Raw genomic sequence first — 12,414 nt, forward strand, 5'->3', positions numbered from 1 at the left:
TTAAAACTGGAAAGTTTAAAAATCAAATAATGTGTCACTTGGTAGAAAAAAAGATAAGAAATTTTATTGAAAACTAGCAGCTGTGGTGGCACACAATGCTGAGTCAAACACAAAATTAAGTAACTCAACATCGTCTTACCATCAACGCTTACCTTGTGAACTTGGAGTATATGCACAAAACAAAATTACTGAAAAACAAAAATACCCTAACTAAGGGTAAGGATAATAAGTAAATGTTGGATAAAATAATGGTTAAAATTATTATGAATTTACCAGGATTCGAACCTGGAATCTTCTGATCCATAGTCAGACGCATTATCCATTGTGCCACAAGTCCTGTCCGTATGCCGAAAGATATTACCGCAACTGTATACAGACAGTGCTAAATTCTATTGACATAGGCAGGTAACTTTTTCGACAATTGTACAAAACGGCCCAAAAACCCTTATTGCGGGCTTTTGTGTGACTCTGCGTTGTTCGTTACGAACCATATATAGATAAGGACAATCTAAAGACTTGCACCTTTCAATTGGGTGCATCCATTCGAAAGTTTTATTGGTATATATTAGGCACCGCCAAAAATGGCCGCAAAATCAAGTTGTTGTTGTTTTTTAAAACGAAATTACATTTATTAAAATCCATTATTTCTGAGTAACTTTTTTTTTTCCAGAAAGATAAAACCCTGAATTTTATCATATAGAAAACAGAATAATGTAAAACTTTTTCTACTATTTTTAATTCAATTTTAAATGTTAAATTTTCCCAAAAAGTTAACAATTGACATTTTTTGTCTTGCACAAAAAACGTACTTAAATATTTTTAAAAAAGGGGTTTTGAAATAATTAATTTATTTATTTATTGTCTAACTAAGATTTAGGATGATTTTCTAAGAGAATATGCAAAAATATTATAAGTACCTGAATTTCAAATAATTCCACTTATTCATATAGGTAACCAGACATTTCGCGTTGACGTAGAGTTCAGATCGACTCTGTTTACGTTTTCGTTTGATAAAAAGCAAACTATGGAAGACCAAACAGGCCAAAAAAAACTTATTTTTCAGTGACGAAAATTTCAATGTATTATTAAGCTGAGGCTGGCCAGTACCAGATGGGTGACCATTTGTATGCGTTTGGTTTTTAATGTGTATGTGTGTGGGGGCCAGGCTCCCCAAAATGGGGGGGGGGCAATTTAAAGCAGAATAAAAAAAGATTATTTCAGCGCGTTTGGTCCACCGTAGTCGAAAGGCGGCAAACGTTTTCAAACGGGATCGAAAAAAATGATGCTATTTTTAACACAAAGGGCACAATATTTATCGAAATTTTTTTTTTGGTATCGATTATTCAAAGCATGCCCTGTTTAATAATGGTCATGCATTATTCGGCTCGCTAAAAAAAAATTGTTAATTTATTTATCAAAAATTTTAAAATAGCTTTTTTCGTATAAATATTAAAAAAAATTTTTTTTTGTTTTGCTTAACTTAAATTAATTATTTTACTTAACATATTCACCGAATTTCACACTTCAAAACTCAAAAGCGGGATAATTAAACACAATCGAAGTTCTGATATTCAGACGTCAAAATAAGGTATGCAAACAATTTTTTTTTTTTTTTTTTTTTGAATCTATAATTCTGTCCCTTACAACAACACAATATGTTGATTTCAGTTTCAGATGATTATTTTAAGCATATTTGTTCCCACTTCAAAACAAGGGGGGGTTTTGTAAGCAAAAAAATATATATATATAAATATCGTTTATGAAAAATAAGTACACTGTTATAAAGTTCATTCTTCTCCTAATAATCGCTGAAAATTTCGTATTGATCGTATAATTATCTGATTTTTGGTAGATTTTTCAAAAGACGGTCCGTCAAAAAGTACTGACCTGCCCCCCCAGTTTTGGCGGTGCCTAGTATATATACATACACACATAAATAAATAAACATTTAGAATGTTAAATTTTGAATGAATTTGATTTTTATCTATATTATTAATAGTATAGATAAAAATCAAATTCATTCAAAATTTGTAAACGATTTGTCTGCTAAAAAAATACTTGATCTTTTTCCAAACATCATGTTTATTGTTAGAATGATGTCACTTGTTTTAAATAAAATTTATTTTTGTCTCTTAATTCTTGTAAAGTTTCACACTCTCATTTACGTAAATTTGCATATTTAAAAGTAATTTGATGTTCAAAATCTAAGGCATAACATTTTCAAAAGCCAATAATTATGTGTGTCAAAAGGTATTTATCTGATTCAGATTTTGAAATCGATTTAGACTTCCCCAAATTTATTATTATTGAATCACTGGATGAAATTAAACTGGACAAATTGTCCCCTTCATCAGAAGATTGAAAAAGTTATAGATTGGGAGAGACCGGCAATCATCGGTTTCAGCCAAGCGAGTTCAAATGTTAAACGCTAAATCAACTTTTTATTTTTATTTGTTTTTTTTTATATGTAATGTTTTTTTTTATATGTAATGTTTTTTTTTATACGTAATGTTTTTTTTTATATGTAATGTTTTTTTTTATATGTAATGTTTTTTTTTATATGTAATGTTTTTTTTTATACGTAATGTTTTTTTTTATATGTAATGTTTTTTTTATATGTAATGTTAGTATTTTTTACGGTTATATTAAAGGGGTGGTCTGATTATTTTTTTGTAATTCATTGGCGTTTGATTGGCCAATGAAGAAAGTTGAAAATCTAAACAAACGACTTTTGAATTAGAAGAAAGTGAATGAACACAAAAACCAACAAACAAATTTCGTCTGAAACTCAGCAAAAAGAAAATGACAAGCATGGAAATAAATCTATGCATGTTAGAAAAAGAAATGAAAACACTGATGCAGACAATCGCATATTGTCAGGAGAAGAAACTGCTGTCCAAAAAATGAGGTGCAAGAATTAACACAAATGCTTACAAAAAAAAAAAAAAGATTGTTTGTTAAGGATGGTTTCTCCTGGAGATGCACAAATGGACAGTGTATATTCTTGTGTACAGGATCGTTTTTTTGTTTTTTTTTGCGCAATCCAAGTTGGGGATTCCAACATAGTAAAAATCATTTATTTGTGGGCATTTGAAATGGCTACCCTGAAAAACATGCGAAGGGAATATGGTATTATATCGGAGCACACTTACACAGACTGGAAGAACTTTCTGAGAGAATTTTGCTAGGAGTATTTCCTTAGGAATCCCGGCAGATCGGAGGCCCAGGGCACACAGTCGAAATAGATGAGTCACTATTCAACTGAAGGAAACACAATGTAGGGAGAATCTTCGAATTGCTCTTGGTCTTCGGCAGCTATGACATCACTGACAAGGAGGGTTTTTTTGTAACTGTACCAAATCGCAACGCCGAAACCCTCCTTTCAATAATAAACGAATATATTCTGCCAGGGACTACAGTCGTATATCCGACTGTTGGAAAGGCCTATAACAAAGTAGGAGGAGAAGAGTTTCACCACCTAACAGTGAATCATAAGTATGCATTTTGTAGACCCCGCAACAAAGGCAACAACGAACCACGTCAAGAGGATGTGGGAAGGAAGCAAAACGGCAAAACAAGCAATAATGTAGGGACCAACCGGGAGCTTCTATGTACATATTTACTTGAATTTATGTGGAAACAAAAAATTTGGAAACGATCCTTTTGTCTCCATCATAAATCATATTTCTGGAAGCTACCCGGTTCTGGGGAGCTTCCTTCGATTTCCTCTATACTCATCTCCTCCTACTTTGCCGTCGATAGCCATTCAACAGTCAACCGAAGTAAATATTCCTAAGGAAATATCCTCATCTCCAGAAAGTTCTTCCACTGGCAATGAACAGCCGTAAAAAAAAAATAAAATAAAAATATAGTTTTCTTGAAAAAAAAATACAAAATTTTTTCTTGTACATCTAACAATTTACACTTTTAATATATTTTTACGTATTTTCTTTAAAAGAATATATAAAAAAACTTCTGTGGACCTCTCCCCTCCAAAAAAACTTGACTGAACAAAACGTCTTGAAAAAAATCCCAAAAAAACTTATACTTACACCTAACAATTTATGATTAAAAAAAAAGTAAAACATTCATCTTTTCTTGAAGAAAAAAGAAAAAGAAAAAATGTTGATAATTATTTTGCAGAAAAAAATTAAATTAAAAAAAATTTCAGTCCTTTAAAGGTAGGTTTCTGTTATTTTTGATTATTTGTATTTTTTCCCCCTGGTTTGTTTGTTTTTAAATTACTCTGTCTGTTACAATGCTCGACTGAAACTGATGATTGCCATTTTCGCATGATCCATGCTTGATGGGAATTCCCGAGAATCCAGGTCAAATTATGCAAGAGTACCTGTTGGGGAATTTTTAAATATATAAATCTGTTAAATATATTGATTTGTCTAATAGATAAATTTGTTGAAATTGCTCTTTACTTTTTGTTCAACTTTTATAAAATTCAAGTCTGCGTTAATAAATGATATCAGTTGATATGCCATAAAACAAAACAACCCTTTTTAAGAACGATTCTATCAAAAGAAATATTAACACAGAATTATAATTTTAATGCATGAAAATAATAAAAACATTAATTTATTCATTATATATATAACTTTATAATATTTATAATATATAACTTTATAATATTTATAATATATATATATATATATATATATATTTATAATATATATGGATATGAAAAATATTTAGAAAAAATGTTTGAAACATGTCATGTTAAAGATTTATTTTTAAGACAACAAAAAAAAAACCAAATAGATAAATTTATCTTGTACCTTGACAAGAAGTGAGATTGATGCTTTTTTTCTAACTGTTTTCTAAATTTCATGATGGAATTCCTTATAAGGAAGTGGTATCAAGCTTCGAAACACTAAGGGGAAGAGGTAAAATATTTGACAAAAAAAATTGGCCATTTCATAGCGTTAATATTTTTATTAATTTGCTAAAAGCTCTTTAAATATATCATGTAGATTATTATTTATTAAAGCATGTAAAAGGATAGTCATTTGCAAACAAAATGGCAGTATTTTGAGGACTTAGAGTGCTTTGGTTTACTAAAATGCAACTATTTCTTAAATTATTCAAAGTGGTATTACTACACAAACACTCCCAACCTATTTTGTTAGTTGGGTAGCGCATATCTCTTATGCCTTTTACTTTCTCAGAATCAAGAAGTAAGCACTCACTAGTGTCCCAGGAATGATATAGATGCTTGTTGTAGATTCATTTTCTCAGTATTCAGTCGTCTCCCATGTTTGCAATGTCTCTGCAACAGCTTTTTGAGTTTTCTATTGTGATCTGCCGTTGCTTCCTCGATGGTTTTACTTTTCTCAATTATTATACTTAATTGCTATTTGTATTCTTCGTACTGCTGCAACGTTAGATGTTACACTTGGATCCACTTCCACTCTCAGTAATTCACCCAAATCCGCCTTGAATTCTGTTAAATTGCTTCCCGGATGCTGGCTGCTGAATTTATCCAGTTGAGATACTTTAGCAACCATCTTAAACTTTTCATTATTGACTGTGATGAGTGCCATCTTCTGAATTGTGCCCTCAAGTAGGGGTCGGTGGAAATCCTCCTTTACAATAAACTTTACTCCATATTTGTGTCCAGTTTTGGAGTTTATCATTTTAACCTGACCTTAATGGCTTATTTGAGTGTTCAAGTATTCACCCATCAGATGCTTTTCATTCAATATATTGACCGATGTTTGAATAGCAAGCTTTTTTTTCATCACCTTTATTACATCTTGTCTTACAGAATTTACTTTTTCCTTTGTTGTGACAACGTGTACATGTTCATAGTCTCAACCATTTTCGTCTTGTTGTGTTTCAACTTTCCAAATATTCTTTTTGTTCCAATGATTTGCATTTCATAGCAAAGTGATTCTTCCTTATTTGAAACATGTCTTCCCAAATGCAGGACATAACTCTTTACTTCATGTCGCAATGAACACGCCCTACACTTTTTAACTCTGTGCTAATAGTTTTCTCTTGAGGTTGAAATCTATTCATTCCCTGGGGTGTCAGGATTCCAGATGGTAATGGAGTTTTGACAGCTCGCATATGTCCATGCATCTTTGTAAATCTTTCTCATTTTTTGTAATTCCGCTTACGTGTATGGGGATGATTTATTTCCAGAATTATCTGATCTCACAATATTGATGAAACACAATTGTAACAAAAATGACAAGTTTTCATCAACATATGAAGCACTGTAATAAATGCTTCAACAGTTTCAAATTCTTCCTGTTTCCTTGTATGGAAAATGTAATGTTTGTATATTTCATTTTTTTCCTCTATAGCATATTTATTGAACAAAAGAATTATTTCATTAGATGTTCTTCCATCTTTAGGTGTAAAATACTGAAATCCATAACAGACTTTCGATGCCTCGTCTTCCAGCATATAAAGCAAACACTGTCTCTCCAGATACGTACTAATGGCATAATTATGCTATTTCAGCTTAAACATTTCCTAATTTACTGATAAGTTTTTTTTCATACACAGGAATGATGAAGATCTTATGGTTTTTGCCAGCCATAGGTCTGCTTGTTTCTTCCAAGCTAAGTTCCAACATTATTTTATTTTCACCTACATACAAATTAAAACAAGAACAATAAAACATTACTTATCTGGGTCGGTCTTAAAATACATTCACTGCTTTCTCTTTCTTGATTTGAAATCTTTTTATCTCACCACTACCACTATGTTTCATTAACTTTTATATTTGAATTCTAATGGATAAAACAATACATGCAAACATTTCTATATGGTTCTTTATTCAAGGTAAAAGATTAACTGCAATACCGCTAAGGGCTTTCACACAGAACAGTGAAAATTCTGAATTGGTCTTTGAAATCTTTTTATCTCACCACTACCACTATGTTTCATTAACTTTTATATTTGAATTCTAATGGATAAAACAATACATGCAAACATTTCTATATGGTTCTTTATTCAAGGTAAAAGATTAACTGCAATACCGCTAAGGGCTTTCACACAGAACAGTGAAAATTCTGAATTGGTCCCTCATACAACTGTCTGTATTAACATAAGTTATTGGCGCTCTATACATGTTTCAGCTGCAAATTTATTACATGTCAAGTAGTCTTGAGCCATATTAACTAAACCAATATGAAAGTTTTGGAGGAGGGGCAGGGAGACTAGGAACATGCCATATATACTTACACACACGTTTTTACACATGTATAAATACATTTTTAGGCATGTGCATGCACACATATTTATACACTCATACCAACACACACGAATATACTTCTGTTGTAGAATTTTATCTTTTTATTACTTTATTAAATTATTAGCATACTGCATCTCTTCCAGACAACTTGTATGGAACTTTCTGAACAATGTTTGGTGTGTAAAAGTAAAAAATAGTTAACACTCCATAACTCATAAGCCAAAAAAGAAAAAAAAAAATCTTAAATAAAATTCATCAGAACGAAATTCTCTACCAAACCTGCCAAGTTTTTACAAATTTATCGTGTAAAAAATCTTATATCATTTCCCATGTAAACATGTTCAGTAAAGAATTCCATTCTAATACAGTTTATATAAATTGTAACTTTTTGGTCCCTCGACAAAAGAAGGGTGGATCTGTAAATTCACCCTTGTCCGTTCGTCTGCACTTTTCTCAATAACTACGCCTTGGAATTTTTTGAAATTTTGCACAAACATTAAACATGATACGAGTAAAAAAGTAACAGAATAGATTTTCCAGGAAAACTCCGGTTGATCCCCTAGCTAAAATTGACACTTTTGTACTTATAAAAAAAAAATTGATGCCTTGGATTTCTTTAAAACTTTCTGAAAAGTTGTAACTAACTGATTTCTGTATAATTTTGTTTATCTATACTTCACATTAACTTTTGGGTATACCTCCGGGGCTCTTTTAGGGCTAATAAAAACACTTCATTTTTTTGGACTGTTTTACCATATTTGTCCAAAAATTTTCTGTGTATGTCTATTTAGCAGTTTTGCATGGTGCTGAACTCAAATTTAAATATGTTATGGCCTTGGGGACTTTTAGGGCAAAATGAGGTGGGGTAAATGATGGACTTAGGCATTTCTTTTTTTTTTGCATGGTGTAAAACTCAAATTTACATATGTTAAGGCCTAAAATGCACCATTTTTAATTTTCACCAGAATTTGACGTCCCCTGGGGACTTTTGGGGCTAAAGGGAACTTAGTCATTTTTTTTTCATGCCTCGTTCATTGTGCACTCACGGGGAACCATGTATGCTTCATTTGTTTGTTTTTATGATTTCTCGAGTGTGAACTAGTTTGTACTTTTAGCTATCAGATGTTTCTTTATAATAATCAGTAAAACCAAAGGATGTATAATACAGAAAAAAGAAAAGGCAACTCATTTTCACACACAAATAAAAATAAGTTTGATTATCTCAGCGTTCTTTTTTTCTTTTTTTCTCATGGGACAACTGATTGAAAAAACTTCTCTCACTTTCAAACAGTCTTCGGGTTGTTTTAATCATATTCTGTTTTTTTTGTTTTGTTTTTTTTTGAATAATTGAAGATATAGGTGTCATGGCTCACGTCTCTCAGCAATAATATATTATAACTGACATTGAAAAAAAAAGGCAGTTAACTCGGTACTGTTTTGCTATCTCATATCAATTAAAAATCTTATGGGTTTTAAGAATAAAACAATTATGCTGCACTTAAAGCAACCTTCGCCCTACCTCCAAACCGTGCTAGTTTATAATCATCTGAGCTACATCTTTGGGTACACACATACCAAGTTTAAAATCTTCATATATATTATAGATATAAAACCTGCAATACACAATCATCAAACTGCTGAGGAGGGGAAGTCTGGGTTTTTTTTTTGGTTTTTTAATTGAACCCTTTTGTTCTCATGTAAATCTGAAAAGAAAATTTACCTGCTTCTCAGTTAAATTTGATGCCAAAGTGAATCAATGATTAACTGAAAATAGTACCCTTACGAGAGGTGGTAACCACAATGTAGTGAAGTCATATATACTTGATGACTAGTCTTTCATTGATCATTAGACACATAACAATTGCAGACCAGCTATTCCATAGTTATGTTACCATCGATGGCAAAATTTTACATAAAATTTTTAGCACCCAGAGCTATAATTGTAGGATCTTTAGGATGCAAACTACGAAATTCTAACAAAATTGGTTAAAAAGAAAAATAAATAAATGAAAAATAGTAAGACTGGTCACACTTGTCTTATTTAAACAATGTGTGTTTTTGATTTTTTAAGAAATTAAATTATTTAAAAGAAACTTTAGATTGTTTTTAGGAATCAAAAAAAAACAAAACATGCTAAATTTACCCCCAAATCTTAAAACTAAGTCCACAAAATCAAGAATTATTGCATTAAAACTTAATTACCTGACAAACAAACAACAAAAATATTCTAATTCACATTGACCTTGCAGGACTAATAGAATATCTGTAATTATACATTGGGATGAATAGACCATTATTCTTGTTTAGTAGTTAGTAACTTATATATTACAAAAATATAAGTGATGCTGTAATAGCCTTTGAAAAATTGAGAGCTGATATTGCTCTGTATAGAAAAAAAAATAAGTGATTAAGGCACTGGATTTACTTCCAATGATTTTTTTTTTTTTTTTTTTGTTTTTTTGGATGCAGCATTGATTAAAAAAGTACATTGATGTGATACTCATTCCGACAAAATGAAACAATCCAGTGTGGTGCACAATTTTTGAAATGGCAACATGTAAAACATGCTGACCTTCCAAAATATATGTGGTAATATACTCTTGTATGCTCAACATATATTTGTGACCAATATTATACCAATGCATTAGCAACATGCCATACAATTTTTTTTATAGGTAATATAAACCAAATATTTTGAATATGCATTTATTGTAAAAGCATTTGTTATCCTCAGTTACATCCCCCCACCCTACCCCACCCCACCCGCCTCAAAAAAATTATATATATAGATGTTGAAAGTATAAAATAAATATTTGTAGGATACAACCAAGGCAGTCCTACTTACAAGATATATTTTTGCCAGACTGGAAAAATAAAAAGGTAATAAAATTTATCAATTTTTAAGAAAAACAGTTTATCTTTATTTAAAAAAAAAAAATGTACCATGTATATATGGAGAAGTAATGAATTCTGATCTGAAAACAAGAAAAAAACAAAAAAACAGAGGGATATTTTAAAATATCAAACATTTAAATTAACAAAATTATCTTTAAATAAAACATTAATATGCACACAGCAGTTGATTAAAACTGATAAAAATTAAAGAGATATTCAAAGCACGACTAGTGGCAAAAGGTTATTCTCCAAAAACACATGTAGATTATGATAAAACATTTACATCTACAGTTAAAATGACTTCGATATGAATGCTTATACAACTAGCAGTACAATATAATTTTCAAGTTTAGCAATTTCATGTAAAATTAGCCTGTCTGAATGTACTAACAAAATGGAACAGGTGAAACGGAAAATACAAATACAATATATACATTTAAAAAATCAAAATATGATCTAAAAAAATTTGTTCCCTACATTTAATCAAAGACAATTTTAATCAATCACTATGAGGGGTTTTTGTTTATACATAATATGATAACAAATGTACAGTTATTATTGTATGGGTGGGCGACCTACTTAATAATGACAAGATTTAACATGGCAAAAATCAAAAACAAAAATTTTTACATGGTGGATCAAGGTAAAATCAAGCGTTTCTTATTTTTAGACAGAATTCACATACAAAAACTATCTGTATTGTGAACAATATTTGCATTGCAAGCCTAAATACACACTGAGCAAAAATGATAAGTTATATCAGTAGCAATACACATGAAAATATTGAAATTGCTTAAAATATCTCAAAGAGAACAAAGAGCTTGATAATATAAGAAAGAATCTTTGGAATTTCAATATTTCCAAATTTGATCTATGGATCTGATGCTCTTTGATAACAGTAATCAGTAGGCAAAATTTCAATCTGAAAAGATAAATCATAACTAGCAGGCTGCCCAGCATTGCCCGGTTATAAAATATGCATAAATGTTATATTTTAATTAATGCAGATTTTGTATTTATTATTATAGAGCCAATTCTCTGTTGGTTATTATAGTGTATCTAATATAAAGTAGTTATTTCAAAAGTAAAAACAAAATATAACTTTGGTGCCATCAGAATTGAAACCAAAACATTTAGTGCTCCAGCCCTAGTTGTTACCGTTTGAGCTATCGTCAGACAGATAAGAAATAGTTCAAAAATAAACCTACAGTATATTTGCACATGCATACAAGAGTATTTTAAGGTTACTTAGACCTGCCAAATTCCAGTTTTTTTTTTTTTTTTTTTTTTTTGGTATTTTTACCAGCTAAAAACCAAATCAAATTTGTTCTACAGGTCCAAGTCCCCTATATATCAAGTTGCATGTCTGTAAACCAAAAATTGAGAGAGTAGTTTGGTAGAGACTATTCCTCAAACAGACATGGACACTTTTACACTATAAAACAATGATCCACAAAAAAATGTGATCATTTGATGTAGTGGCGGGACGATTAATCGGAATCGTTAATCGTAAGAATCGTGTATTTTGGGGGGAATCGGAATCACATCATTAAAAAATACCTTAGATTTACGATTCTCTTATATTTTTAAGCTGAACTGTTTGTTTGAAGTGAAATTAATGCTGTCAAAAATTTATGATAAAAGCATCATAGAACTTTTCATAACATATTTAATGATATACAAGAATTTTATTAACTACTTTAAAGGTAATCTTTATCTTAATGAGTTTTCTTATTCCATCACATACATACGAGGTGTCTGTCTGTTTTGAAACTTCGAGGCCCATGATTAGTTATCTGTTTGTAATGTTGAGAAACTTTAGGGGCCCGCGAAGTAACATTGTTTTCATTTGTGAGCAAAGTTTATTTATGTAAAACAACCTAACTACGTCCATGAAAAAGTTGATGAATACTTAAGCGTTAGAGAAAAAGATTTTACAGTGCTCTCATTGCGAATAAATCATGTTAAAAATCAGTGGGGGGGGGGGGCTTATCTTTTGACAATTTTTTTTTTTTTTTTTTTTTTTTTTACCAACACTCTTCTATTAGTAAATGAAAAATGTCTTGTCAGCCTTTATATTTTTTAAAAATAAAACAAGCAAAGTCAAATTATTTAATAAAAGGTTTAATAGAACAATATATGTACTTTCTATTTTCTGAACGAAGGCTGTTTCAGGAAATATTTCTAAAACTAAAGTGAAACTGATCACGTATCAGTTCGCAAAACTTTGACAGTCGGTCGACTTTTTTGAAGTATCCAAAAACAAAAACGTTAGAACTACATATTATGTTGATGTTCCGCTT

At 30.5% G+C, this 12,414-nt stretch overlaps 1 protein-coding gene and 1 non-coding gene across 2 annotated transcripts in view; one reads left to right on the top strand and one right to left on the bottom strand.

The window, feature by feature from the left end:
- LOC145283785 (mitoferrin-1-like) overlaps positions 1–12,414 on the top strand; it is a 117,966-nt gene that overhangs the window by 47,015 nt on the left and 58,537 nt on the right. The window lies entirely within an intron of this gene.
- On the bottom strand, positions 265–337 carry Trnah-aug (transfer RNA histidin (anticodon AUG)). The gene has a single exon. It is a non-coding gene; the product is annotated as a tRNA-His (tRNA).

This window comes from Euprymna scolopes, chromosome 8, assembly GCF_053919585.1.
Source record: "Euprymna scolopes isolate OS-2025 chromosome 8, ASM5391958v1, whole genome shotgun sequence".
In the NCBI taxonomy this organism is placed as follows: Eukaryota; Metazoa; Mollusca; class Cephalopoda; order Sepiida; family Sepiolidae; genus Euprymna; species Euprymna scolopes.